Raw genomic sequence first — 5987 nt, 5'->3', positions numbered from 1 at the left:
GGCCCCGGGCACCCCGGACCCGGCCCCGGCCCCGCTCCCGGGCACCCCGGCGGCCGCCGCGGCTCCGGAGGTGCCGCTTGTGTAGCGGGGGGAAGGAGCGGGCACCGTGCCGGGCAGGGAGGCGGCCCTGGAGGAGCGGGAGGGATGGAGGATGGGCGCGGGGAGACACGAAGGCGTCGGGAATGACCTGGAGGAGCAGGAGAGGGGGCCGGGATGCGCAGCAGGACACGGTCCGCCCCCACCGCCGCAGCCCCGGGAGGCGCCCGTGGGTGACGGAGCGTCGTCTCCCTCATAGCTCCCACTGGGCGCATGGATCAGACCTCTGGGAATGATTCCTCCCCTTTCCCTGGGGTAATGCAGGGCTGGCTGAATCCCAACAGGAACCTCTCCCTGCTCCCGGAACCCAGGAGGGAGCTCTGCACCATCACAGAGGGGAGGCCAAAGCGGTGGCAGTTTCCGGATGAAATACAGAGCCCGTGCTTTGTTACCGGAGACGCCTGGAGAGCCCGGCCAGGATGTGGCCCTGTGTGATAAGCGGAATTACTCACTTAGGAAGCTGCTGTGCGGTTCTGGAGTTATCCTCCAGGATGAGACCGTTACCCAGCATCTGGGAGTGGCTTTTTTTAGAGAAAGAATCTAATAGCAACAATAAAATAATCTATGTCCAACTGAGTTGATCCCAGTTGAGTTTAAAAGTCTCTTTTCCTCCCTCATGCAGCAGGAATGGATAGCAAGAGATGTTTCGTTGCTCATGATTTTGCCTTGCATATGCCTTTCTGTATCTTGCACAAAAAGAGAGGAAAAAGAAGAAAGAAAGGAAAAAGGCTTTCCAAAGATATCTATGCAAAAGGCTTTCTCGTGGGGATTGCCCTCGTTGCAGGCTGTAGCTGCTGCGTGTCCCGACCAGCCCCGGCGCGGAGCTGCAGTCCTGCAGCACCCTGAMCCCCTCCTGGGCACGGCCGGGGCTCGCCCGGCGCCCGAGTCAGGTGCTCAAACACGGTTCACTTCRTGTAGGACTTTAGTAATCCACTTTTCAAAGTTCACCTCCATTTTTACCACGYGTTTTCCCGTCTCCTAACTTGTCTCTAGCAGTCCCGAGTAGCTACAGCTGGTGCCTAATGATAGAGAGTTCTTCAGGCTCCTTGTTCAAGCATGTGATTTGCAGAAGGTTAACGAGGCAGGATTCCTGTAGTGYCCTTTAGACAGCAACGGACAAGCAGGGTGGGAGAACACAGGATACACCGCGCTTCACATTTGGCAAGAGGCAAACTTCTTGTCAGGAGATTCAAAGGATAAAGAAATATAGAACATGAGGGAATGCAATAAGTTAAGYATAGAAATACTGTAATTTTATCAAATAAGTGTCTGAGACCTCATAAATAAATAATTTTAAAAAAGGCCATGAACACTGCTTTTTAAAGAAGAGAGCTGACTCCTTTCCAGTGTAAGGAGTGGAATCAGAACCATAGAGGTTAGAACAGAACCATATAAATGAAGCAGTAAACGGGGATACTCTGAGACCTGGGGAATTTCCTTCCTGTTCGTGAGAGGGTGATGGAGGAGACAGAACAGATCTTCATCCCGAGCGGCATCTTCTCAAACCGGCCCCTCGGCCAAGCCCGTGAACCCGAGCTCCTTGTCCCCCATTCTGCACTGGGGGAAACGGCCCCCCAAAGGGCCCGGCTGAGGGGCTGCCCCCCAGCCTCACTTTTCCCATCCCGCTGCCACCCCCCTTCACAAATCGATCCTTTTATTGCCTCCCGGCATCAGAAGCACTTAAGGGCAAGCAGAGGCTGCAGCCTGGATCCTACTCCGGTTCTGGATGAGGTTGACACTGCCTTTGCTGCTTCAGTTTTCCCCAGTGCTCAGAGCCCTTTGGGGCTTTCACCCATGTGGTTTCTGCCCAAGACTTCCCCCTTTGCCAGCAAGGGCAAGAAGAAACCGAGTGGGCTCCATGCCCTGCATCCTGGCTCTCCAGCTCCAGCATCACTCCTGGCGCACTCCGTGTCTGCCRCGGCGTTATCCCTGCTTGCTCGGTGGCTGGGATGCTCTGTTGTATCTGCAGATCTGTGGAGGTCCCACTGAAGGGAAGGAGGGAGCTGAGGATGCAGTAGGTGCGCTAGGAAAGAGCAGAGATGATGCCTCGTGTTTGTGCAAAGGAAGATGATTTTTAACTTCTCTCTGTAGCAGGTATCTACCAAAAGATGGCAGCAAATGTCCTAATATGGGGCCATGCATCACCCATTCTGCTGTTGTTCATACCCAGTATGACCTGCTGATGATCCCCACGAGCTGGAGGGTGACAGTAGATATCAATGGAGAAGCTCTGCGCTTGGGACTCCACTTTAAAAGGAATAGACTCTGCCAGCAGCTTAAGAAACCACCAACGTGCTCTAAACTCCACTCCTCTCATTTATTCTGCCTGCCCCCATTGTGTGCAATGTGATGTGTTAATTTATTCCACAAGGAGAAACCAGAATACCAGAAATCTGTAGGTAATAATCTGCACATCAATCCCACCTGATGCCCATTGCTTAGACAAGCTTCGGATCTTGAGCTTGGATAGACTCAGTCTACAGCTTAACATTGTAGCTTGCTGGAAAATCTGGAACAGAACCRTTCTTTGTTATATAAATGTGCATGCCAGCCAAAGGATTATTTTTAAGCTCTGCTCTGTATCGCTAATGGATACAGCTGTGACCTCAGTTCTGATACTAGTTCATACCCCGTTAAGTGGGAATAAATCACAGAGTTACATTAATGGCACAAGCAACATGGRATTATAACAGATTTCCCCACTGCTCATTCTTATGCTGAGTCTGCTCAGGCAGAATTTTGCCCTTGTTTGGTGCTCATTAATCAGTTTTATGCAGCTAAACTATGCAAAATTTTGCCATCTTTCCCTCTGTCTCCCAAAATAATTTATCTAACTAAAATGAAGCCATGAGAAAAAATTGTTCTGCTGCTCATATGCAGCCCATTCATTTTACATTATTTTAAGAATGCGGTATAATTCAAATACAGCTTCATTTGTTTTACCTGACATGTTTGAACAGCCAAAAAACTCATTACCCATAGATCCAAGATACATTTGTTTGGTGGAGTTTGATTTGTCTCTTTTTAACAGCAGCAACATTTCCAGCACTTGAACTTGCAAGGAATTCATTGATAATCAGTCAGGAGCACCTTGAGGGAAGAAATAAAATGAGCAAGGACACCTTGCTGTCCGCATCACGCTATATAAAAACATCTTCACACCTCTTAGGCTCAGAAACGTAAATCAAGTTTGGGTCCCACATGCAAGCCCCGACCTCCTGCCCATCACGTACTGGAGGACGGGCTGTTTGCAGCATCCCCACGTTGCAGAAAATGCAGCTTCAGGGATGCTCCAGTGCTCCATGGGGCGTCTATTTGCCCAGCCAGGAGAAGCCCATCTCCAACCACCACCCCGCTGCTCCCTGGGGTTATATCCTTCCTTGCTTGCACATCATTGCTTCCTATTCCCCGTTCTCTCAAGATGATCCAGCCCCTCTTTAGCTCTCTCTTAACAGCAGTTGTTGGAGTGGGTTTAGCCAAGGTGGTTTTCACAGAACCAAGTAGAAAGCAAGTGTTCATGCAAGGTGAATTGGAAGGAATTCCGCTTCTTGAGGATCCCCAACCCTTGCGACAAGAGCTGGGTGATCAGTAGAGATGGTTCAGGTCAGAATGGTTCCTTGTCCCTCTTGTTGCTTGCCTGGTCCTTCCTTCTCATGGGGTCCGAGGAGCTCTGGCCAGATCCACGGCAGGTCCTAGTGCCTTATGAAGATAAAGTAGCCCAGAGCTTGGTTTTCCCCAGTGTGTTTGGCTGTGTTTTGGAGCRGTTCCTTAGCACGTGAACATGCAAGCTGCACCCTTGCAAGCTGCATCCAGATGTTCTCCTGTCTCCATGGTCCCTGCAAGAATCCAGGCATCTCTTGCACATTGAAGTCCCATTTAGGCCTCCTCATTCACATACCAGAGCAAGCTTCATGGGGGCCATAAATCCCAGTTTAAAGCATAGAATAAAAAGGCTTGTATTAGCTTTTGTTCCGCAGTAGCTCCTAGAGGCCAAGCAGAGATGCTGCCCACGCACGCTCACCACGCAGAGGCCGCTTGCAGCCGGGTGCAGGGACAGCGCCGCGTGACTGCACCGCAGCTGCAGTGTCMGTTTTCAGGAAAGCAAGCAAAAACCAGAAAACAAGAGGGAAATGCAACAAAAGCTAAAAACTCCCCAGCTTCTTTTGATCTCAGGATTGACCCGATGGCTTTATGCCTGGCACTCCCTCCCTTTGGGTTGTGTTTTTATTTCCTGTAAATGACCAYGATCAAAGTCAGGCCTCTCTCTTTCCCCATATATTTTCCTTTTCTTGACAAACAAACGTTGCAGAGGGTGGCCGAGCAGACACCCGACTTCCCCAACTCAGATGACTTTTGGAGAGTCTCTAATTTCATATCCCGGGCCGGGAGGTGACCGTCTGGAGGCCAGACCTTGTGTGGTATCAATAACCCCRAGGAACAGAGCTGACTGACACCGAGGCAGCCTCTCTGCCACCATCGCAGCAGTCGTGGCTCCGGGTACCAAAAGCGTTTTCAGAGAATGTGAGATTACATAAAGAACTAAACCTGCCAAGCCGGCTCGTCTTGAAGGACACCACAGGCCTCTTCATCTCTCAGGAGAAGTCAAAGAATCAAAGGCCACGTTTGCACAAGCCGCAATACGTTCTAAATATACATCATTATCTTGTCTCGGAAACAAGATCATAGAAGCAGCAAAGATATGGTCTGTGAGATAAATAGGTGATAGATACATGCCAAGCAAAACGTTATTTGTGGGGTATTTAAAGAGCTAATTGGAAAGGAAGCATAGGCTCTAATTCAGCAGACAAGTCTTCCACATTGTGGTTAGAGCTGCACATCACTGTGATTAATAGCAGCACTTTGTCTACTCCAGCTCCTTGTACAGGACCACGCTCCAGTGTGGTGCTGCTCCGTAGGGTAGTGCTCAYTGGGGCGGGTATTATTTGTTATTATTATTTTCAGTTACTTCTTCCTTTGCCAAAGAGGGCATCCTTGGCTTAGGGAAGCACAGGCAGTGGCCAAAATGCTGCAGTTTTGGGTTTCCTTCCTGCAGGGAAGTGAATTCCCCCTGGGAGGCCAGGCCGGCCCTGGCACCATCACTCTGGAGCTCTGCGCCTGCCACCGTCCCCACAGAGGTTCAGCCCAAATCCTCCCTTTAATTGCCCGGCACACAGCATTCCTGGGGAAAAAACTCCAAACATTAAAACCGGCCAGCAAAAGCTTTATCTGGCTGGCAGGGAGAGCACAGCTGTAAGAGCAAGGAGGAGGACGAGACCTACAGGAGACAAATACCTTGCAGTCCTGAGAACAAGCCCTGGCTTGGGATTAAAGCCGGGCATCGAGTGCCCCGTAACGGCAGGAGTGGGAGGACGGCGTCAGCACGGGMTGAGTGGCCTTTTGCAGTGGAAGCCGGGGGCTGCTCCGTGCCAGAATTTGAWTTTTTGTCCCCAAGAAGCGGGAAGGCAGCTCGGCTGTGCAGCCGTGTTCCTGCGGGGCCGCGGGCCGTGCCGCCCACCGCGTCTGTCGCTGCAGCTGCTCCCGGCTCCTGCATCCCGCGCTCCGCATTCCCGCTCCGAGCTGTGAGCGCTCCCTTCCCGGCTGTGTGGATTCATGGCACTGCACAGAAAAGGGTTTAGCCCTAAAGGATTTTTAGCTAGCACTGGTGCTGAGCACTGCGGGACCTGCCAGGTACCTTGCAGATAACAACATTAACCCTGTGGATGCTCCCACTAATGCTAACGCCCTCATTGCATCCAGAGTGCAAGGAATCGGTACAATTTAAATGTTTCACATCAACAGTTTTCCAGTTTATAACTAYTTTTCCCTATAAAAGCAATTTCTCTATTAAAGTAATAAAACCTAAACAGAGCCTAACAGTAATTTATCCCCCA

The sequence above is a fragment of the Nothoprocta perdicaria genome, unplaced genomic scaffold (assembly GCF_003342845.1).
Source record: "Nothoprocta perdicaria isolate Ctin4 unplaced genomic scaffold, notPer1 scaffold_107, whole genome shotgun sequence".
NCBI classification, from domain to species: domain Eukaryota; kingdom Metazoa; phylum Chordata; class Aves; order Tinamiformes; family Tinamidae; genus Nothoprocta; species Nothoprocta perdicaria.
This window is presented reverse-complemented; position numbering follows the sequence as displayed.